A 23,817-nucleotide genomic window follows, 5' to 3' on the forward strand; every position below is an offset into this window, starting at 1 on the left:
CGGAGGGAGTCGGATTACCGAGATATAGAACTCAACTTCTACTGGTGCAGGCTTCCAGATTTCTGGGACTTGGCCGGACATCCGGGACTGAGACGTCCGGAGAGAGCCGAAAGTCCGAGTTAAATGGCTCTGATTACTCTGGTATAGGATTCCGGATTTCCGAGGTAGTCGGTCGTCCGGCCCTCGAACGTCCAGAGGAAGCCGGATGTCCGAGGCACTAGTTCTGTTTACAGATAACAGCAAAGCAGTGGAGATGTGGTCTGAGCAGAAAGTGATGATGTAGTTTGAGCAAGTTCATCGCAAAACCTGTGATCCCCTCTTAATAGTGCGGGATCCCTAAGGACTCAAGAATCATAAAAGAGTACTAATGATCCATACTTGAGTGTATACTTTTATTCGCTGATCATCACTCCGCACAACTAACGTCAAAGGAACTGATACCTTTGAGTTAGCCCTTTCACCTGAGCTTGATGTTGTTGTTCCTTCTTGGCTCAAGTTGAAAGCAAGACATGATGAAGTCTTCAAGTAGCTTTCCCATACACAATGCGAAAAGCCTAGCTTATGTATTTATCTTCATTTGTCCACCATGTCTGAACATCCACAAGAATCAAGCATGTAGTGCTCAAGAATGCTTATCTTGATCTTGTCCTATCCACCATGTGAACATCCACAAGAATCAAGCATGTAGTGCTCAGGAATGCTTATCTTGATCTTGTCCTTGTTAGCACATGAGATTGTCCTTATCAACACATGATCATTGACAATAGTTTCAATGACATATTCGTGCTGATCCACTTGAACTTGCACACTACAATCTTGATGGCGATCACCACTTGACGTCATCCTTCATGGGTTGTATGAGATCTTCCTTTTGACGCAAGTCCAACGGAAACACACCTAACCCCCACATAGGAGTCTCACAAAGACCATGGTTAGTACACAAACACGTAATGGACAATGCTTACCATACCATGGGATCACTTGATCCCTCTCGGTACATCTTATACGCTTCGTGTGTTGATCATATTGATTTACTCTTTGTCTGAGATCTTGGTCAACCTAGTGTTTCTATGACCATTCTTTGGATAATAACTTGAATAACATCTTGGTCAACATATAAACTCCTTGAACCCAACAGATGGACTTCAAGAAGTACCTATGGACAAGTCCTATAAATATAACTTAAAGCAACCATTAGTCCATAGGAGTTGTCATCAATTACCAAAACCACATATGGAGATATATGCTCTAACAGCTGGGTCACGAACTCGTCCAGCTCAATTCAGGTAAAGTACCATCCGTTCCTGCTAATGTAATCAAACAAAAGTGGTGCAGGTAGACGGATCTCGCGAGTAGCAGACTCGCCAAACCTCATAATATAAATAAGGTTACCAAACTTAGAAGTCCTAGTAACAAACCCATGCCTCTTCATAGCGGTAAGATCAAAGCTTATGAATGAAAAAGGCGTATCATCCGTGTGTGCAGACCGCCCAAGGTGCTCGAGGATAAACGTGGCATAAATGCCACCAAAGTGAGGCCCTTTGCAGCTGTTGGCGATGAGGCGACAAAACACCAATATTATACGTGTTATCTCCTAAGAGGGCGGCTGCCAAGATAGCGAGATCCGGAGCCGAAATGTTGCCTGTGTTGTCACGAGCTAACACCCCTCGAGCGATATAGTATGAAAAATAGTTGATGTGGGGAAACAAGATGCGGGAGATCTTCCCCCGGTGAATGTCTCACGGATCCTTGCTACAAAGGGAAGCGAATAGGGATATCAGCTCGCAGGGCTGAACTTTCATTTTGGTCATCTTCACGACATACTGCACACCTATAATGTCACAAAATTCTTCCAAAGACATGGTAAAGACATCCTCATATAATATGAATTCAATCATTGAAGTTTTATCATTATATCTAAAACCAGTTGACAAAATAATAGGTGAGTTTTGGATATTGTGGAACACGTCGTGTTACGAGACGTGTCAAACCTGCAGCTGCACAAAGATTCTTAATACCTGCCGCCATAAGAAAATATGAACACAGGTATGCCATGGCACGTGTCGTGTCCGTCTCATGGAGCAACTCCGGTGGCACAATATCATTATTGTAACTTGTCCTCACAGTAGAGGGTGAAGCTACAACTCTAGTTAGTCTATCGATAGGCTCGGTTCTCTTCTTCCCAAGCCATCCTTTTGCTTTTCCAAACAAACTCATTCCTGAAATTTTTGGTGCATCACAAAAGCGAAGGTTTAAGCAAAAATGAGTTGGAGAAAACTATTCTACTCACTTCCCCGATGCATAAGCTTGTCTCAAAACTTCGTAAATAAATTTCGAAGCATGCATGCAAGCTCATATGAACAGCACCAAGAACTCCTAAATACTCACAAATAAGACTACCAATCAAAATTCTAATTGGAGGAGTGGAGGAGTCACATACCAAGGAGGAAATGCTCAAATTCTCAATGCAAATGATGGGTTGTAGAGAGAGATCGAAATTTGCCACCAAGAGTAGCAAGAACTCGAGCTCCAAGAGAAAAATCGGGATTTTTTGGAGTGAGAGAGAGAGAAGGGAAGAAGAAGTACCTGGAAAGGGGACCAAGTGGGCACAGGAGACCTGTGGGCGTGGCCAGGGGCCAGGCCACGCCACCTAGCCACCTGGACCAGGGGGCCCCCCCGGTTGGTCCCAGGTGCCCGTGCGTCTCTTTTTTTATGGAAATTTTTATCATGATTTTTCTGGAATTTTTCTGACAACTTCACTTTTGAAAAAAATCGATGTACCGAAAGCTACGAAACTTTCGGAAAGCTCGAAACAATGGTTAAATATATGAAGCTTCAAAACATATAACTTTGGTACGACAAGGAGGATGAAAGATAAAATAAATCCAAACATAACAAGCTTATCTTTTTACTCATATAAAACATATGTGTTAGCAAGTTTCACTTCTTATTAAGCAATCTTGGTACCTTTATTTTAATGTATATTGTCCCCACCATAATGGTTTTCTATTTGTGGTGCACATGTAGAGGATAATCCCACTCTCCAACCTTCATGGTCTCAATATTCATAATAGAATTTGTTGGGGAACGTCACATGGGAAACAAAAATTTTCCTACGCGCACGAAGACCTATCATGGTGATGTCCATCTACGAGAGGGGATGAGTGATCTACGTACCCTTGTAGATCGCACAGCAGAAGCGTTTAGAGAACGCGGTTGATGTAGTGGAACGTCCTCACGTCCCACGATCCGCCCCGCGAACAATCCCGCGATCAGTCCCACGATCTAGTACCGAACGGACGGCACCTCCGCGTTCAGCACACGTACAGCTCGACGATGATCTCGGCCTTCTTGATCCATCAAGAGAGACGGAGAGGTAGAAGAGTTCTCCGGCAGCGTGACGGCGCTCCGGAGGTTGGTGATGATCTTGTTTCAGCAGGGCTCCGCCCGAGCTCCGCAGAAACACGATCTAGAGGAAAAACTATGGAGGTATGTGGTCGGGCAGCCGTGAGAAAGTCGTCTCAAATCTGCCCTAAAAGCCCCATATATATAGGAGGAGGGAGGGGGACCTTGCCTTGGGGTCCAAGGGATCCCCAAGGGGTCGGCCGAGCCAGGGGGGAGGACTCTCCCCCCCCCCAAACCAAGTCCTACTTGGTTTGGTGGGAGGGAGTCCTTCCCCTTTCCCACTTCTTCCTTTTTTTTTCTTTCCTTTGATTTTTTCTCTCTTGGCGCATAGGGGATTGGTGGGCTGTCCCACCAGCCCACTAAGGGCTGTTGTGACCCCCCAAATGCCTATGGGCTTCCCCGGAGTGGGTTGCCCCCTCCGGTGAACTCCCGGAACCCATTCGTCATTCCCGGTACATTCCCGGTAACTCCGAAAACCTTCCGGTAATCAAATGAGGTCATCCTATATATCAATCTTCGTTTCCGGACTATTCCGGAAACCCTCGTGACGTCCGTGATCTCATCCTGGACTCCGAACAACATTCGGTAACCAACCATATAACTCAAATACGCATAAAACAACGTCGAACCTTAAGTGTGCAGACCCTGCGGGTTCGAGAACTATGTAGACATGACCCGAGAGACTCCTCGGTCAATATCCAATAGCGGGACCTGGATGCCCATATTGGATCCTACATATTCTACGAATATCTTATCGTTTGAACCTTAGTGCCAAGGATTCGTATAATCCCGTATGTCATTCCCTTTGTCCTTCGGTATGTTACTTGCCCGAGATTCGATCGTCAGTATCCGTATACCTATTTCAACCTCGTTTACCGGCAAGTCTCTTTACTCGTTCCGTAATACAAGATCCCGCAACTTACACTAAGTTACATTGCTTGCAAGGCTTGTGTGTGATGTTGTATTACCGAGTGGGCCCCGAGATACCTCTCCGTCACACGGAGTGACAAATCCCAGTCTTGATCCATACTAACTCAACTAACACCTTCGGAGATACCTGTAGAGCATCTTTATAGTCACCCAGTTACGTTGCGACGTTTGATACACACAAAGCATTCCTCCGGTGTCAGTGAGTTATATGATCTCATGGTCATAGGAATAAATACTTGACACGCAGAAAACAGTAGCAACAAAATGACACGATCAACATGCTACGTCTATTAGTTTGGGTCTAGTCCATCACGTGATTCTCCCAATGACGTGATCCAGTTATCAAGCAACAACACCTTGTTCATAATCAGAAGACACTGACTATCATCGATCAACTGGCTAGCCAACTAGAGGCATGCTAGGGACGGTGTTTTGTCTATGTATCCACACATGTAAATGAGTCTTCATTCAATACAATTATAGCATGGATAATAAACTATTATCTTGATACAGGAATTATAATAATAACTATACATTCATTATTGCCTCTAGGGCATAATTCCAACAGTCTCCCACTTGCACTAGAGTCAATAATCCAGCCCTCACATCACCATGTGAATTACATTGTAATAAATCTAACACCCATACAGTTCTGGTATCGATCATGTTTTGGCCGTGGAAGAGGCTTAGTCAGCGAGTCTGCTACATTCAGATCCGTGTGCACTTTGCATATATTCACGTCCTCCTCCTCGACGTAGTCGCGGATGAGGTTGAAGCGTCGTTTGATGTGTCTGGTCTTCTTGTGAAACCTTGGTTCCTTTGCTAAGGCAATGGCACCAGTGTTGTCACAGAACAAGGTTATTGGATCCAGTGCACTTGGCACCACTCCAAGATCTGTCATGAACTGCTTCATCCACACACCCTCCTTAGCCGCCTCCGAGGCAGCCATGTACTCCGCTTCACATGTAGAATCTGCTACGACGCTTTGCTTGGAACTGCACCAGCTTACTGCACCCCATTAAGAATAAATACGTATCCGGTTTGCGACTTAGAGTCGTCCGGATCTGTGTCAAAGCTTGCATCGACGTAACCTTTTACGGCGAGCTCTTTGTCACCTCCATACACGAGAAACATCTCCTTAGTCCTTTTCAGGTACTTCAGGATATTCTTGACCGCCGTCCAGTGATCCACTCCTGGATTACTCTGGAACCTACCTGCCATACTTATGGCCAGGCTAACATCTGGTCTAGTGCACAGCATTGCATACATGATAGAGCCTATGGCTGAAGCATAGGGGACGGAGCGCATATGCTCTCTATCTTCATCAGTTGCTGGGCACTGAGTCTTACTCAATCTCGTACCTTGTAACACTGGCAAGAACCCTTTCTTGGACTGTTCCATTTTGAACCTCTTCAAAACTTTATCAAGGTATGTGCTTTGTGAAAGTCCTATCAGGCGTTTTGATCTATCCCTATAGATCTTAATGCCTAGAATGTAAGCAGCTTCTCCTAGGTCCTTCATAGAGAAACTTTTATTCAAGTAACCTTTTACGCTCTCCAAAAGCTCTACGTTGTTTCCAATCAGTAATATGTCATCCACATATAGTATTAGAAACGCCACAGAGCTCCCACTCATTTTCTTGTAAATACAAGATTCTCCAACCACTTGTATAAACCCAAATGCTTTGATCACTTCATCAAAGCGTTTGTTCCAACTCCGAGATGCTTGCACCAGTCCATAAATGGATCGCTGGAGCTTGCACACCTTGTCAGCATTTTTAGGATCGACAAAACCTTCGGGTTGCATCATATACAACTCTTCCTTAAGGAAACCGTTAAGGAACGCCGTTTTGACATCCATCTGCCAGATTTCATAATCGAAAAATGCAGCTATTGCTAACATGATTCTGACGGACTTAAGCATCGCTACGGGAGAGAAAGTCTCATCGTAGTCAATTCCTGGAACTTGTGAAAAACCCTTTGCCACAAGTCGAGCTTTATAAACGGTCACATTACCGTCAGCGTCCGTCTTCTTCTTAAAAATCCATTTGTTCTGAATAGCCTTGCGGCCCTCAGGCAGCATCTCCAAAGTCCACACTTTGTTCTCATACATGGATCCTATCTCGGATTTCATGGCTTCTAGCCATTTGTTGGAATCCGGGCCCACCATTGCTTCTTCATAATTTGCAGGTTCATTGTTGTCTAACAACATGATTGATAAGACGGGATTACCGTACCACTCTGGAGCAGCGCGTGATCTCGTCGACCTGCGTGGTTCAACAGAAACTTGAACTGGAGTTTCATGATCATCATCATTAACTTCCTCCTCAACTGGCGTCGCAATGACAGAGGTTTCCCCTTGCCCTGCGCCACCATCCAGAGGGATGAGAGGTTCGACAACCTCGTCAAGTTCTATCTTCCTCCCACTCAATTCTCTCGAGAGAAACTCCTTCTCGAGAAAAGTTCCGTTCTTAGCAACAAACACTTTGCCCTCGGATTTGAGATAGAAGGTGTACCCAACTGTCTCTTTTGGGTAACCTATGAAGACGCACCTTTCCACTTTGGGTTCCAGCTTTTCAGGCTGAAGCTTTTTGACATAAGCATCACATCCCCAAATTTTAAGAAACGACAACTTTGGCCTTTTGCCATACCACAGTTCGTATGGTGTCGTCTCAACGGATTTCGATGGTGCCCTATTTAAAGTGAATGCAGCTGTTTCTAATGCATAACCCCAAAATGATAACGGCAAATCAGTAAGAGACATCATAGATCGCACCATTTCTAATAAAGTACGATTACGACGTTCGGACACACCATTACGCTGTGGTGTTCCAGGCGGTGTTAACTGCGAAACAATTCCACATTGTCTTAAGTGAGTACCAAACTCGAAACTCAGATATTCACCCCCACGATCAGACCGTAGGAACTTGATCTTCTTGTTATGATGATTTTCCACTTCACTCTGAAATTGCTTGAACTTTTCAAATGTTTCAGACTTGTGCTTCATCAAGTAGACATAACCATATCTACTTAGATCGTCAGTGAAGGTGAGAAAATAACGATATCCGCCGCGTGCCTCCATGCTCATTGGACCACACACATCGGTATGTATGATTTCCAACAAGTCACTTGCACGCTCCATTGTTCCGGAGAACGGAGTCTTAGTCATCTTGCCCATGAGGCATGGTTCGCACGTGTCAAGTGAATCAAAGTCAAGTGACTCCAAAAGTCCATCAGCATGGAGTTTCTTCATGCGCTTTACACCAATATGACCCAAGCGGCAGTGCCACAAAAATATGGTGCTATCATTGTTTACTCTAACTCTTTTGGTCTCAATGTTATGTATATGCGTATCTCTATCAAGATTCAATATGAACAATCCTCTCACATTCGGTGCATGACCATAAAAGATGTTACTCATAGAAATAGAACAACCATTATTCTCAGACTTCAAAGAGTAACCGTCTCGCAATAAACAAGATCCAGATATAATGTTCATGCTCAACGCAGGCACTAAATAACAATGATTTAAGTTCATCACTAATCCCGATGGTAGTTGAAGTGACACTGTGCCGACGGCGATTGCATCAACCTTGGAACCTTTCCTACGCGCATCGTCACTTCGTCTTTCGCCAGCCTTCGGCTATTCCGCAGTTCCTGCTTCGAGTTGCAAATGTGAGCAACAGAACCGGTATCGAATACCCAGGCACTACTACGAGAGCCGGTTAAGTACACATCAATAACATGTATATCAAATATACCTGATTTTTCTTTGCCCGCCTTCTTATCTGCCAGATACTTGGGGCAATTGCGCTTCCAGTGACCCATATCCTTGCAATAGAAGCACTCTGTTTCAGGCTTAGGTCTAGCCTTGGGTTTCTTCGGCGGATTGGCAACAGGCTTGCCGCTCTTATTCGAATTGCCCTTCTTGCCTTTGCCGTTTCTCTTGAAACTAGTGGTCTTGCTCACCATCAACACTTGATGCTCTTTACGGAGTTCAGACTCTGCGACTTTCAGCATCGCAAACAACTCGCCGGGAGACTTGTTCATCCCTTGCATGTTGTAGTTCAACACAAAGCCTTTAGAGCTTGGGGGCAGTGATTGAAGGATTCTGTCAGTGATAGCTTCTTGCGGGAGTTCAATCCCCAGTTCAGCTAGACGGTTTGAGTACCCAGACATTTTGAGCACATGTTCACTGACAGACGAGTTTTCCTCCATCTTGCAAGCATAGAATTTATCGGAGGTCTCATACCTCTCGATCCGGACGTTCTTCTGAAAGATAAACTTCAACTCCTAGAACATCTCAAATGCTCCATGACGCTCAAAGCGACGTTGAAGTCCCGGTTCTAGGCCATACAAGACTGCACATTGAACTATTGAGTAGTCCTCCTTACGTGCTAACCAAGCGTTCTTAACATCCTGATCAGCCGTAGCGGGTGGTTCATCTCCTAGCGCAGCATTAAGGACATAATCCTTCTTTCCAGCTTGTAAGATTAGCTTAAGATTACGAGCCCAGTCTACAAAGTTGCTTCCATCATCTTTCAACTTAGCTTTCTCTAGGAACGTATTAAAATTCAGGATGACACTTGCGTGAGCCATGATCTACAACACAAATACATTCAAAGTGGACTTAGACTATGTTCAAGATAATTAGAGTTCAACTTAATCAAATTATATGCTAAACTCCCACTCAAAAAGTACATCTCTCTAGTCATTTGAGTGGTTCATGATCCACTTACACTATCCCAAGTCCGATCATCACGTGAGTCGAGAGTAGTTTCAGTGGTAAGCATCCCTATGCTAATCATATCAGCTATATGATTCATGATCGACCTTTCGGTCTCATGTGTTCCGAGGCCATGTCTGCACATGCTAGGCTTGTCAAGCTTAACCCGAGTGTTCCGCGTGCGCAACTGTTTTGCACTCGTTGTATGTGAACGTTGAGTCTATCACACCCGATCATCACGTGGTGTCTCGAAACGACGAACTGTAGCAACGGTGCACAGTCGGGGAGAACACAATTTTGTCTTGAAATTTTAGTGAGAGATCACCTTATAATGCTACCGTCGTTCTAAGAAAAATAAGGTGCATAAAAGGATTAACATCACATGCAATTTATAAGTGACATGATATGGCCATCATCACGTGCTTCTTGATCTCCATCACCAAAGCATCGGCACGATCTTCTTGTCACCGGCGCCACACCATGATCATCCATCAATGTGTTGCCATCGGGGTTGTCGTGCTACTTATGCTATTACTACTAAAGCTACATCCTAGCAAAATAGTAAACGCATCTGCAAGCACATATGTTAGTATAAAGACAACCCTTTGGCTCCTGCCGGTTGCCGTACCATCGACGTGCAAGTCGATATTTCTATTACAACATGATCATCTCATACATCCAATATATCACATCACATCATTAGCCATATCACATCACAATCATACCCTGCAAAAACAAGTTAGACGTCCTCTAATTTTGTTGTTGCATGTTTTACGTGGTGACCAAGGGTATCTAGTAGGATCGCATCTTACTTACGCAAACACCACAACGGAGATATATGAGTTGCTATTTAACCTCATCCAAGGACCTCCTCGGTCAAATCCGATTCAACTAAAGTTGGAGAAACCGTCACTTGCCAGTCATCTTTGAGCAAAGGGGGTTACTCGTAACGATGAAACCAGTCTCTCGTAAGCGTACGAGTAATGTCGGTCCAAGCCGCTTCGATCCAACAATACCGCGGAATCAAGAAAAGACTAAGGAGGGCAGCAAAACGCACATCACCGCCCACAAAACCTTTTGTGTTCTACTCGAGAAGACATCTACACATGAACCTAGCTCATGATGCCACTGTTGGGGAACGTCGCATGGGAAACAAAAATTTTCCTACGCGCACGAAGACCTATCATGGTGATGTCCATCTACGAGAGGGGATGAGTGATCTACGTACCCTTGTAGATCGCACAGCAGAAGCGTTTAGAGAACGCGGTTGATGTAGTGGAACGTCCTCACGTCCCTCGATCCGCCCCGCGAACAATCCCGCGATCAGTCCCACGATCTAGTACCGAACGGACGGCACCTCCGCGTTCAGCACACGTACAGCTCGACGATGATCTCGGCCTTCTTGATCCAGCAAGAGAGACGGAGAGGTAGAAGAGTTCTCCGGCAGCGTGATGGCGCTCCGGAGGTTGGTGATGATCTTGTTTCAGCAGGGCTCCGCCCGAGCTCCGCAGAAACACGATCTAGAGGAAAAACTATGGAGGTATGTGGTCGGGCAGCCGTGAGAAAGTCGTCTCAAATCTGCCCTAAAAGCCCCATATATATAGGAGGAGGGAGGGGGACCTTGCCTTGGGGTCCAAGGGATCCCCAAGGGGTCGGTCGAGCCAGGGGGGAGGACTCTCCCCCCCCAAACCGAGTCCTACTTGGTTTGGTGGGAGGGAGTCCTTCCCAATTCCCACTTCTTCCTTTTTTTTTCCTTTGATTTTTTCTCTCTTGGCGCATAGGGGATTGGTGGGCTGTCCCACCAGCCCACTAAGGGCTGTTGTGACCCCCCCCCAAATGCCTATGGGCTTCCCTAGAGTGGGTTGCCCCCTCCGGTGAACTCCCGGAACCCATTCGTCATTCCCGGTACATTCCCGGTAACTCCGAAAACCTTCCGGTAATCAAATGAGGTCATCCTATATATCAATCTTCGTTTCCGGACTATTCCGGAAACCCTCGTGACGTCCGTGATCTCATCCTGGACTCCGAACAACATTCGCTAACCAACCATATAACTCAAATACGCATAAAACAACGTCGAACCTTAAGTGTGCAGACCCTGCGGGTTCGAGAACTATGTAGACATGACCCGAGAGACTCCTCGGTCAATATCCAATAGCGGGACCTGGATGCCCATATTGGATCCTACATATTCTACGAAGATCTTATCGTTTGAACCTTAGTGCCAAGGATTCGTATAATCCCGTATGTCATTCCCTTTGTCCTTCGGTATGTTACTTGCCCGAGATTCGATCGTCAGTATCCGTATACCTATTTCAACCTCGTTTACCGGCAAGTCTCTTTACTCGTTCCGTAATACAAGATCCCGCAACTTACACTAAGTCACATTGCTTGCAAGGCTTGTGTGTGATGTTGTATTACCGAGTGGGCCCCGAGATACCTCTCCGTCACACGGAGTGACAAATCCCAGTCTTGATCCATACTAACTCAACTAACACCTTCGGAGATACCTGTAGAGCATCTTTATAGTCACCCAGTTACGTTGCGACGTTTGATACACACAAAGCATTCCTCCGGTGTCAGTGAGTTATATGATCTCATGGTCATAGGAATAAATACTTGACACGCAGAAAACAGTAGCAACAAAATGACACGATCAACATGCTACGTCTATTAGTTTGGGTCTAGTCCATCACGTGATTCTCCCAATGACGTGATCCAGTTATCAAGCAACAACACCTTGTTCATAATCAGAAGACACTGACTATCATCGATCAACTGGCTAGCCAACTAGAGGCATGCTAGGGACGGTGTTTTGTCTATGTATCCACACATGTAAATGAGTCTTCATTCAATACAATTATAGCATGGATAATAAACTATTATCTTGATACAGGAATTATAATAATAACTATACATTCATTATTGCCTCTAGGGCATAATTCCAACAGAATTAAGGCGATGCCTTTTATCAATCTTCTTCACAAAATATACTGTGTGCTCCATCTCATTAGCATTGAAAGTCAGCATCCCTTTATTGCAATCAATAATAGCACCTGCGGTGTTAAGAAAAGGTCTACCAAGAATAATAGACATGCTCCCATCCTCGGGCATGTCAAGCACAACAAAGTCAGTAAGGATCAAGCAATTAGCAACTTCAACAGTAACATCCTCACAAATACCAACAGGAACGGTCATTGACTTATCGGCCATTTGAAGAGAGAGATATGTAGGGATTAGTTTATCTAGACGAAGCCTTTTGTAAAGAGAGAAAGGCATAACACTCACTCATGCACCGAGATCACATAAAGCAGTTGTGACATAATTATTTTTTATGGAGCAAGGAATGGTGAGTATACCTGGATCACCAAGATTCTTAGCAATCTTACCACTTAAAGAGTAATTAGCGAGCATAGTAGATATTGCCTCATTAGGAACTTTTCTTTTATTACTAATAATATCTTTCATATACGTCAAATACGGAGGAAACTTAATTAATAGCATCAGTCAAAGGAATTTTAAGCAAAAGTGGTTTCATCGTTTACATAATTTATTGTAATGCTCTTCTTCTTTGGTTTTGACAGACTTACCTGGGAAGGGCATTGATTTCTGTACCCATGGTTCTCTTTCCTTCCCATGTCTTCTTGCAACAAAGTCTTCTCTAGTATATCTCTTGCATTTGTCGGGTGCTTCTTCTGCTTGTACTTCACGAGGATCATTCTTCTCATTATCTTTATCAGGTTCAGCACCATCTTCAGTTTCAGCATCAGAAATAGCTATAATATTAGGATCAATAATAGGTTCTTCATCAATTATGGGACCATTGGAGTTGTCAGCTTTCTTGTGTTTCTTCTTGTTCTTCAGGGAGCTAACAACGTCTTCTTCCTGCAATTGAGAATCTTGCTCGATCGTCTTTGGATGCCGCTCCGGATAGAGGGGGTCCTGGGTGTGTGTACCACCTCGGGTCTTTATACCATATGCATGCGTATCAACTTGTTTGGTATTGTTAGCAAGCAAATCTTTTTGCACATTAGAAATTTGTTAAACCTGAGTTTGAACCATATGAAAATGCTTAACAAGACCTTTAACATCATTATCAGTTCTGCTTAAAACATCAAGCAAACTCTTGATAGCAAGGGAATTATCATGCAGCTGGCTTTGAATCCTCTGATTAAAATGATTTTGCTTGACGATGAAATTATCAAGCTCATCTAAGAATTGATCAGGGGGCTTAACATGAGGGATGTCACTTGCGTTGAATTCTAAAAGAGAGTGTACCTCAACCATAGGTGGGTGAGTGGTAGGCTCACATAACTTCTCAATAGGAGGTAGATTCTTCACATCTTCAGCTTTAATACCTCTCTCTTTAATAGACTTCTTGACTTCCTGCATAACTTTGGGGCTCAAGAAAAGCATACCCCTCTTCTAGGGTGGCCGAGGTGGTTCAGGAACGGACCAATCATCATGATTTTTAGCTATCTTGCTCATTAGTTCTTCAGCATCGTCCCGTGTTCTTTCCCTGAAAATAAAACCAGCACAACTATCGAGATAGGTTCTAGATTCATCGGTTAGACCAGCATAAAATATATCAAGCAATTCATTCTTAGGGACTCCATGTCCCGGTCTAGCCTTGAGTATTGTGCAATACCTCCCCCAAGCTTTAGGGAGGTGCTCATCCTGTAGCTGTTTAAAGTTATATATTCTTTGTAAAAGCAGAATGTTGCTTATGAGCAGGAAAATATTTAGCAACAAAAGATTGAGCTAAATCTTGATGACTCTTAATGGAACCACATGGTAGTGACTCATACCATGCTTTAGCATCTTCCTCCAAAGAGAAAGGAAGTAGCGTAGTAACATAATCATTTCTCTTCTTGTCCTCTGTAGTGAATAAGCCACCCAACTCAGTGAGTTTGGTAAGGTGTGCAATAGCATCGTCATTTTCTCTGCCATAAAAGGGGTCAGCTTGAACTGTGGATATAATTGAAAGATCGATGGAGAAATCAAAATCAGCGTCCTCAATGCAAATAGGAGATGAAGCAAATTTAGTATCAAGAGTAAATTTGTTCTTCATAGAATGCTTTTCAAGCAGCTTCATAATAGAGGCAGGGTCAGAGTGAGCACACTCTGTAAGCTCCATGGATAAATCATCATCACGTTCAATATAATCATCATCAAGAATTCTTTCCCTCACACTACTCAAGTCTGGGTAACCAAAGGATCTACCAATGTGGTAGCGTGTAACAGGAATTTCAATTCCAGATTGCTTCGCAATCTTAGCAATCTGAGACTCAATAAATTATCCAAGTAAACCAGTCTCATCAATAGTAGTAGAAGCATCATCAAAAGTATCAGGCATAGTGACGGACTCGGTAGAAGCAACATGTGGTGGTGGTGAAGCAAACTTACTCATAACGGAAGGTGAATCAAGCGTAATGCTAGTGCTAAGAACAGTACCTTTCCGTGTAGTGGATGGTAAAATTGGAACCTTGGCATCTCCTGTCTTACCCATAGTGGATAAGTCGCAGCAAGAAAAATAAATCCAAGTAGACTTGTAAATAAAGCTATGCTCCCCGGCAACTGCGCCAGAAAATAGTCTTGATAACCCACAAGTGTAGGGATTGCAATAGTCTTCGCGGGTAAGATAATCCAATTTATTGATTCGACACAAGGGGAGCCAAAGAATATTTATAAGCTTTAACAGTTGAGTTTTCAATTCAACCGCAGCCGAAAGATACTTGCTTGGCAAAGAAATATTAGTAGCAACGGTGATATGAAAGTGATTGTGGCAACGGAAAAAATGGTGGCAAAGCAACGGAAGTAAAACAGCTAGAGTAGAGCAACTCATGACTAGCAGGATTAAAACACTGTAGGCTAGGGAGATGGAAGGTTGGCCATGGATGAGAGATATCATGGATTTAACTTGGGGCAAGGCACATAGAAAAGTAATGATCATCTAGGCAAATATCAAACATTAGGCATGTATCCCAAGGTAGTCGTGCGCGCTTGCAATAAGAACTTGCACAACATCTTTTGTCCTACCATCCCGCTACCAACGGGACCAAAAGGAACTTATGGAGATTAAGGTGCTCCTGTCAAAGAGCATCAGAACAAAGCATTAACAATAAATGGATACATGGAATCCTCAAATCATAGTCTATCCCATTTGGTGTCCCAAGCTTTCACCATTGGGATCGCCGGTTCTGGACTATAATTGGTGCATACTACTCATAGATAGGATCAAGAACACAAATATATTCATGAAGACATAAGTTATTCATATCTGAAATCATGTCATACAGGCCCAAAGTGACAAGCATTAAGAGTAACAAGTAGTAGAAAAGATGATAAACACCATAGTAGATGATAGGCAACATGCCCCCAACAATCCGACGAACTACTACATGCTCTAACTCATCCAATCCCTACCATCCCCTTCTCCTGCAGCAAGGCATTACTCAGACATGATGGGGAAGCCATGGAAGGGTGATGGAGTGGTGATGGTGATGACGATGGCGACGATTTCGCCTCTCCGGAGGCCAAGGCATCCTCCAGATTAGCTCTCCCAGAGAAGAACCGCGAGTGGCGGCGGCTCCGCGTCGAGAACTTGCAAAACTACTTCTGTTCTCGGATTTCTCTGTCACAGGTAAAAATAGGAGCCAATGTAGGTCACCAGAGGAGGTGGACCCCACACAGGAGGCCACCCGGCGCGTCCAAGGGCCAGGCCGTGCCCACAGGTCGCCTGGAGGCCTGGTGGCCCCCTCTAGCCTATCTTCTAGCCCAAGGTTCCTCCCGGTGCGTGGATTTTCCCTATTTTTTATTGGAATTTTCCGAGACGCCTAAAATTCCATTTTCCCGCACACAAGAAAACCATACACGCAGATGTGCTGAAAACAAAATCAGTTCGGGTTAGTTTCATTCAAATCATGCAAGAATGAGGCTAAAGCAATAGCTAAATTGTTTGGAAAACTCGATACGTTTGAGACGTATCAGGGGGCATGGGTGTTTCCGGTCTAGGACAGAGACGGAAAGAGCTCTCCCCTTGTAGCGTGCGGTATAAATTTGATCCCATGCTAGTCGAGGTTGGAACCTCCCCGTCTTATGGTTCTTCTCTGGCAGCATAGTCCGAGTGATATCGGTCTTCATAGGATCAGAATGGGTGTGTAACAGTTTTGAGCGTTCAATTCAAAAGTACCGTACGCAGGATTAGTCTGAGCGACTATCGAAACCCGCGGGCTATGGGTTAGGAGTGCACCCTGTGAAGAGTGAAAACTATTCGAGTAGTCATGTCCACGGTCAAGGAAGACTGGTTGACTAGTCAAGTGTCGGTCTGACTGTCGGTCTTCGGAGGAAGTTAAGAAATCATGAGACTAATCAGGGAATATGGTCGATGATCTTAAATATTATTTTACTATGCACTAACCCCTATGATTATGATTGTTGAATATTCCCGGGACGGTTCTACCGCCAGAATATTCATTATTCATTATTGTTTCATATAAACCCTTTATGTGGTGTCGCTTAGACGCTCGACTGTGGCATGTTTACTATTTCATATAAGCCCTTCATGTGGTTTCGCTGAGATGCCCGACTGTGGTATGTTTATCATTTCATATAAGCCCTTTATGTGATGTGGCTTAGACGCTCGACTGTGGCATGTTTATCATTTCATATAAGCCCTTTATGTGGTCTTGCTTAGGCACCCGACTGTGGCATGTTTATCATTTCATATAAGCCCTTTATGTGGTGTGGCTTAGACGCCCGACTATAGCATGCTTGTGATTATTTTATTCAAGCCATGTACGTGGCGTTCGTCAGACGCCCGACGGAGGCATGTTTTATATCAAATCCATTAATCTTACTCTTATTAATTGTTTATTACTTTCTTAGTATGATTATATTTTCATTACTAATAATTGAGAGGTACATCATGATTGACGAAGTATTGTGGTATTGTTACGAGTGTATATTAACCCTGCCAATTTATATTTGTGTTCATGATGTTTGCAAGTACATTCAAAGTACTCACTAACTTGTCCCTAGCTATTGTCTTGGCCAGATTGCGTGCTTGGAAAGGTGGAACACGACGATAACCCGGAACCTAGGCATCGAAGATAGCAGTCGCTTGAGATAGGAATTATCCAGGTTAGTTGTTCCTATGGAAAATGGAGTCCCATAGACACTGGAGATCCCCGAACCAATTCCCCCACCTACCATTAGAAAGCTTTTTGATGTACTCTATGGACCACCTCAGTCTTGTACTTAAAGTTTGTATTTTTGCCTCGACAATTGTATCAAGGATTTGTGTAGCAGCTAACAGTATTCCTGGGTCTTGTATGCATAAGGACCATTTTGAAGGGAAATTAAAATCCCCGAAAATCCGATCCTGACAACCTTGGTATCAGAGCCAGACTAACCATTGGCTAATCCTATCTTAGCCGGGTCAATAAAACCTAGGTAACCACCCAACCAAGCCTTCCCAAACCTGTAGATTGAATAATGTTAGCCAACACCTTTTGGTAGTCGGTGCCTAACCTATCAGACTAGCCCCGTAGTCACATGCCAGTGACAAACGACCAAGTTCTCCTTTTCGCAATCTTGCGAGAGAAGATTCCATTTTCCTTTTCTATAAAGGGAACAATTTCTCAGCACAACACATCACAGCCTCCATAGCCTCCCAAGATGAGAGGCCCAATTCTTCACAATGAGACCACTTCCGCGAAACAAGGAGGTTTTGTAGCCATCCTAGTCATCCTGACCCATCGTGCCTTTGCCATGGAAGAGCCTCCGGACTATGTTGTGTACCAAGAGCACACGAGTGATGCCATCCGTCACTTCTGGCCCACGGTACACATCTACAGCAGGAGTGTCACCCAAGAGCGTCCCCATCGGTTAATCAGAAGGACAACTTCCTAGGATCCCGAAGCCATCCTGCTGGTAGCTCGAGAGGCAATAGTTCAACTCCCGCACGTGTCACCAAGAGTTAACTGTCGCTCGTTCTAGTACTACCCTAGCCGTTAAGGTTATGGTAGGCAGCTCCAAGTCGCCAGCGGAGACGATGAGACTGACCCCGCCCTGTTGCACCTAGTGCGCTACCTGAGAGTGCAAGAGGCAATGTACGACCAGGTCACCCTCGACCTGCTTGCAGCTCGTGAAGATCTGGCCCATCTTGACCCTAGGAGGAGAGAAGCGGAGCCCGATGCTAGCAACCCTGTAGTGTTGTTTGGGAGACCGATTGAGCTCCTCAGCTCTGTCCCAGCTGCCGAACCGAATAATGCGCCTATCTCGCCTCAGGAGCTTCGCCGCATTCTGGGGATTTCCTCCAACGGAACGGTAGCGACAGCGCCCCGCAATGGACACCACCGCTACCCCATCCTTATAGCTCCACCTCCTTCCCCAAGCAACCGTGACGCCGTGGTTCCAGCAAACTCGACACTACTAGAAAAACAGCTATAGCTAATATGGACATTAATGGCGCACCATGTATGTGGTGCGCCACTGCTATATAGCAGTGGCGCACCAGATATAGGTGCGCCATTAATGGCCATATTACTAATGGCGCACCTGGTGTGTCGTGCGCCATTACTAGTTCCTGGCCCCACACCCTTTCCAGACTTAGTAGTGGCGCACAAGGGGAAAGTGCGCCATTACTAGTTTTCACTAGTAATGGCGCACCGCAGCCATGGTGCGCCACTACTAACAATTTTTTTAGTTTTTTTTTCAAAACTAGTAATGGCACATTCTTACCAGGTGCGCCATTAGTAACCCTGGTTACAAATGGCACATTCTTTGGAGGTGCGCCATTGGTAACCTGTGAGCAGCTAGATATTTTTGACAGCCACTTACCACACTCACTTCCCCCCCCCCCACTTCATTCTCTCCACCTCTACCAAGCTTGTTGGTCTCGGCTGCCTCCTCCTCCTCACCTCATTTGCACCATAGATTCACCCATATTAAGTTCTTAAATTTCCTTTTTTTGATAGGTAAGTAAGGGGAAAGCTTTCTTTATGTTCTAGATCTACTTTTTTCTCCCTCAAACGTACACACTTTTTTGGTCTAGATCTGCGTATGTTTGTGGTGTTGCATATGTTTGTGTTTGTAGGTACCGGTATTTGAAATGCGATAGTTGCCAATATTTTGCCGGAATGTTGATTCATTTCCGTTTCGGCAATAATTTGGCACTATGCATTCTTTTTGGTCCTATTTTTAGGGAAATTCATGCCAAAAAAAATTTGGTTCTAAAATATCATTAGTCTCTACCCCGCAGGCGACCATGGTTCGCATGATGACCGAAGGCATCGTGAATAGGTTTTTGAGCTCCGCGAAGGCCGAGATGCTTCAAAACGAGACGAAGATAAGATGTCCGTGTCGAAGATGCAAGCTGAAGAGCCTTATGGACCCGGATTCCAGACAGGTGTGGGACCACCTTCTCGTGCGTGGTTTCATGGATGGATGTCAGTGGCAAGGTGATGAGGATGATTATGAAGTTGTCCATGTGGGCGGGCAAGAAATAAGGAAGGGCAGAAAGACAATAGCGGCAAGGGCGGGCGAGAAGAAGAAGAATCTCGAGGACATGATCACGAAGTAGATGCAGGACACGGTCATCATGTAGAAGATGTCGGACATGTTAATGAGGAAGATCAAGACGAAGGGCATGATCATGAAGATGAAGATGCCAGAGCAGACGACGATGGACCATCGATGGTCTGGGTGCAGGACCCTCATATTCAGGAGCTGCTTCTCAAGCAGACGGGTAATGCAAGAGCTGCTGCCCGAGAGAAAGCCAAGCTGGATCAAGTGGAGATAGACGCGGTTACTCCATTGTATGAAGGATACAGTCCTAAGGATACCCGCCTGAAAGTAACGCTCGTAGCTATGGATATGAAGGTAAAACACAAAATGACCGACGCATACTGCGACGAGAACATGTCATTCTGGCACGAATGTCTTCCCAAGGGGAACAAGTGCCCGACCAGTTTTGAGGAGGTGAAGAAAATCGTGTGTCCTCTAGATTTACCGCACGTGAAATACCATGTGTGCATGAACGATTGCATCATTTATCGAGGCGAGCACGGGGAGTCTACCATATGTCCGGTGTGCAATGTCACTCGATACAAGAAGAGGAAGAAAGGTCCTTGAAAAGTGGTGTGGTACTTTCCAATCACTCCTCGTCTGCAGCGGTATTTCGCAGACCCTAAGCAAGCAGAGCTCCTGCGTTGGCACGTGGATAGGGAGGAGAAGAAGCGAGAAGATGACGGAAATGATCCGGAGATAAATAAAAAAGACAAGATGCTGAGTCACCCTAAGGATGCGAGCCAGTGGCAAGCATTGAACTTCGAACACCCAGAATTTGGGGATGATCCTAGGAACATCATGCTAGGCGCGAGCACCGATGGAGTCAATCCGTTTGGCAGCTAGAGAAGCACACATAGCACCTGGCCTGTGTTTGTGTGGATGTACAACCTTCCCCCCTGGATGTGCATGAAGAGGAAGTATATTCACATGAGTATGCTAATTGAAGGGCCAAAACAACGAGGGAATGACATCAATTTGTATCTGGGGTTGTTGAAAGAGGAGCTAGACACGCTGTGGAAAACACACATTTATGACCATCATGAAAGACGGCGGCTTTATCCACGCTCCGGTCCCTGATACGAGCCGAAAGTATTGATGCTATGTAGTTCTGAAATGTCGATTAGCTCATGTTGTAATTAAACTTTAATGAACTTGTATGTCTCTTTAGTTTGGACAGTCGTTCAACTTTTATGTAATCAATGCTATTTATTAGTAGGACCATGAATCGTGCTATTAATGTGTTTCTTTTCTCTTCCGATCCTTTTGTTGCATACTTATATATTGCTTATATATTATCTGTGAATTGCTACTAACGTTTTGTTTGTCTAGTCCATAGAGATGTCGTCGTATGTCGTGTACAAGGGCGAGGTTCCCGGAGTCTACGATGACTGGGAGGACTGACGGAGACAGGTTCACCATTTCAGCGGTAACAGTTACAAAGGGTAAACCACTAGGGCGGATGCGGAAGTTAGATACGGGTGCTATCTATCAGGAGAGAGGAGGGAGCGGAGGAGGAACCGGATGAAGATCAGTTTCACCGCGATGATGCTCATCGTGACCACAACCCTCTTCTATGTGATGGTAGTTTAGATATCGACTTGTAATGTGAAGACAAACTCGCTACTCGCGGTCTCAAGACTTGTAATGTTCTAACTTTGTTCGGTATTTTGAATTCAGAGACCAATATGATGAATTGTATTCGGAGACTAATCTTCTATTGTATTCGATAAATCTGCTATTTATATGTTGTGATGTTTACATTCCGTGTTGTAATGTATTTTGTAACCTGTGCAAATATCACAAAAGCAAAAAAAATCCTAATATTCACAGTAGTGGCGCACCATATTGCACTTTAGTGGAACACATGAATAAACACACCAAGGGCGCATTATCTAAAAGTGCGCCATTAGTAACCCAGAGCACAATGTACACATGGCCCCTTGGAGTAACAGCAGTGGCGCACTTCTGGGATAGTAATGGCGCACCAGGTGGTGCGCCACTGTTATGTAGAATAACAGTGGTGCACCAGGCGTGCGCCATTACTATTTATTAGTAGTGGCGTGATAATAGTGGCGCACCTATAGTGCGACATTAATAGTCAAAATAGGTGCGCCACTAACAGCCTTTTTTCTAGTAGTGCGACGTCCGCAAGACCCACCCAGCTAGATGTAAATGAAGCAGACTAAGCCATAACCCGCCTTAGTGTTCTCTTACGTGTAAAATGTATGAGCTGGTATAATCAAAAAGTAAATGGGCAAGTTGTTTTTGTACCATTATTTTTATAAGTACCACTGATAGCCATGTTTGTGTGATATTGGGCCGTATAGTTTATAGTTAGACGTGACCACATGAAGACGATTTCCAACCGACCACCACAGTAATATGTCACATTATCTGTGGCCCTGACCGAACCACGTTAGAGCGGGGCCAACCACCGAGACCAACCCAACCTAAGGGTTGTGCCCTAACCCGCCCTATATAAGAGTCACCGAGTGACTTTTTCGATCATCCCTCACCTTGTGCACTGCATTCACAGCCTTTTGCCATGCTACCCCAAGGGAGTTACCTCAGAACTCCGGATGCAACTCCATACTATTTTGTTAAAATATTGTGGGATTTTACCCGCAGTACCATGGGTTCCCCCCTTCCACCCGAGTACGAGCTGCTCAAATCGAGGATCACTTCCACTACCTCCAAATATTGGGCAGTTGTGCACATTTTCCCGGTGGACCCTAACCAAGACCCACGAAAGTCTGCTTCAGTGGAAAATCTATGCCTACCATGCAAATGGCCATAGAAGTTGCTGCCTACGAAGCGATTACTCATCTTCGATTTGCAGTACCATATGCAAGTGAAAGGGGGTACTGTTATTTTCCGAGCCATGCAGTGCCCGGAGGAGCAGTGTCTTTTCCAAACACCCGTGCAGAGAGAGAACTTGTGTTTATCAGGCTCATGTTGTATGTCATCGCTCAAGAGCGCTTGACACATCACGTGATGGATTTCCTCGACACCCTCGTTGTCCAAAACCCTGAGATCGCCATTGGCGAACCCCTGAGGATAGACCAAACAGGACGCATTTTGCGAGTCATCCAACCGCTCGCCCCTGAAGACGAAGTAGATATTTCATTGCCAGGAATATTCCCTCATGACTGTTAGATTTTTGTGTGTCCCATGAACGCCTTGCTTGTATTTGCTAGTCTATTCTATGATTGTGTGATGTGATGGTTGTACCTTACCTTGTAAGTTACTGCATGCACATATTTTATTTCAGCTGTGTGATTGTTGTGGGTTTTCCTTGGCTTGTTTTCTTAAGAAAATTCTTCGAGTAATAGATTTCTTAATAAAACTACGAAAACAAAAATATTTCCAACAAGATTTGATTCGCATGCCAACCGGCTCACAACCACACTCGCTCTGCCAATGCACTAAGAGCAGAACCGCACACACCTAACACCTAGCTAATCACTTCTCTAGCACCACAGTTTTTTCGAACGGGATACACTATGGATGTTTTCTTTATTTTGCATAAGTGCTTCCGACGTGCATGCATTTTTGCGCACGCCTAGTCTGCATGTTCATCCCCACTTCGGAGAGCCACCACCCGAGCAGCAAGATCGCGACGATCATCCTGGATCATCACGCATAGGAGCATTGAGAACCCGATCAATGCCGACATTCCTCTTGCCAACAGGATTATCAGCCACCCCGGGTGCTCGTCCACCATTGGAGCCTTGCTTTGAGCTCCTGCAAATAGAGATGAAGAGGAGGAGGAAGCAGGAGGAGTGAGACCGAGTGTGAGGTAGAGGAGAGAATGCTCTGTCATTTTATAGCCTAAGATCGGTGTGCGATGGACGCAATACACCAATGCCGCTTGCTGCTCGATCGCCAGTGTTCGAAAACGTATCCGCGAGCAGTGCCGACAAAGCGCTGGCCTGCGACGCGAGTGCACGCTACGCCGGCAGCTAGCACGCCGCACACTACCTTGGTACGACCCTAGACGCCTACGCACTAGATGCCACGCGTGGAGAAAGCAGCGGAAAGCGCGCGAGAGAGAGAAGAGAGAAAAGAGTCGGAGGAAGAAGAAGGGACTGACAGTGGACCCCGGGTCCACCTGTCAACAAGAGAGAGCACTTTGCACTCGGTTACGGCATGCAAAATTCGGAAATTGGAAGTTTTCCTTTTCCA

This window comes from Hordeum vulgare, chromosome 4H (genome assembly GCF_904849725.1).
Source record: "Hordeum vulgare subsp. vulgare chromosome 4H, MorexV3_pseudomolecules_assembly, whole genome shotgun sequence".
In the NCBI taxonomy this organism is placed as follows: domain Eukaryota; kingdom Viridiplantae; phylum Streptophyta; class Magnoliopsida; order Poales; family Poaceae; genus Hordeum; species Hordeum vulgare.